Source organism: Nematolebias whitei, chromosome 10 (assembly GCF_014905685.2).
Source record: "Nematolebias whitei isolate Nwh7 chromosome 10, NemWhi1, whole genome shotgun sequence".
In the NCBI taxonomy this organism is placed as follows: Eukaryota; Metazoa; Chordata; class Actinopteri; order Cyprinodontiformes; family Rivulidae; genus Nematolebias; species Nematolebias whitei.
This window is the reverse complement of record NC_056507.1, coordinates 41,960,658-41,962,338: the sequence shown is the minus strand read 5'-3', so window position 1 is coordinate 41,962,338 and position 1,681 is coordinate 41,960,658.

Genomic DNA, 1,681 nt, shown 5'->3' with positions numbered 1-1,681 from the left:
CTCTCACACACACTAGTATTCTCTCTCACACACACTAGTATTGTCTCTCACACACACTAGTATTGTCTCTCTCACACACACTAGTATTCTCTCTCACACACACTAGTATTCTCTCTCTTTCTCTCACACACACTAGTATTGTCTCTCTCACACACTAGTATTGTCTCTCACACAGTACTACAGACTCGGTCACACACACTCACAAGACCAGAGAGAAGCGATAAATGTGTGTGTGTGTGTGTGTGAAGTAATACTAGTCTGAATGAGAGGCAATAGATTTGTGTATGTATGCGAGTATGTGTGTGTGTGTGTGTGTGTGTGTGTGTGTGTGTGTGTGTGTGTGTGTGTGTGTGTGTGTGTGTGTGTGAACCAATACTAGTATGTATGCAAAGTCTTGTTTTTTGTGTGTGTGAGTGCAACATGTCCCGGAAGAGGCGGGGCAAAATTTGAAGATCGGATCGCGCATGCGTGAATCTCCAGGCGGCAGCATTGTAGGAAGTTGTCAGCCGACCACAATGTGCTCCAGAGAAGACACAACATTGGCTAACAGTTCTTTGAGTAGGGAAAGAATTGGTCAAGCAGCCGCAATTTAAAATAATATTTTATCATCAACGGATGCAACAAGTAGTGTGACCTGTGCCTTAAACGAAAGAGCTCCTGTGACCGCCCGCAGCGATTCTGCTGACACAGAATTAACTTCTAGTTTCGTGCTGGAGCAGCTAGCCGAAGTTCGACGGTGTCAACAGGAAATCAAGGTAAAATATTGCTACACAGTAAAGAGTTTGTTTTCTGAATATATATTGTGCATTTTATTAACCCGTCTCTCGGGAATCCTTGTACGGTTCAGTCTTTGGCTTTTACGTTTCAAAATAAAATACTACGTTCTGTTGATGTAGCGCTACAGGTGTTGTGCCGAAAATTGCACCTTGCAGTAAAACGCACCCACGTTCCGGAATTAGTTTCAGAGCACTTATTTCGTAAAAAATTCAAAGTGCTAAATCAACTCCTGGTGTTTATCACTTTCAGAGACAACACATTTAAAACACTGCATTTTGACACAACTGACATTTTTACAGCGACAAAAAATGTCTTTGCTAATCAGATGGTATTTCAAACGTGAAATAAATAAACAGCTATGGAATTTACACTGCCAATATTACTCCTAACTATACTAACAAACATTGTTTAATATTTTCATGTAACTTATTAGTAAAAACAAACAAACGAAAAAACTGTTCAGACGTGCTTGATAGGACAAACAAGCATTTCACAGCCGGGGTACCATTTTGGACACAACAGTAAATAAAGAAACGTAGCGCTTTGTTTCTCTAATTCTGTTTTAAAATAAATAAATAAAAACTAAAACACATACCCCGATTATTACGTTTTTATTTCAATACGGAAAAAAACAAAGAACAAAAAATCCAGGGATTCTCAGGTCCCGACCTAGCTTTTACTGTTTACACACAGACAATTGCAAGTATTACTGTGATGCTCCTTATGCTGACAGTTGTTGTTCTATGACAGGACCAACTTTGGGGTGTCCTGCAGTTCCACGTTTCCAAGCCCAGCAGTGCTTTGGACCTTGGGCTAGTAACAGGAGAAGAAGGTAATGTGTTTTTTTGGTCTTCTCTTAAGATAATCAGCACAGCTGGTGCCTTTTTATTTGTTATTCCTGAAA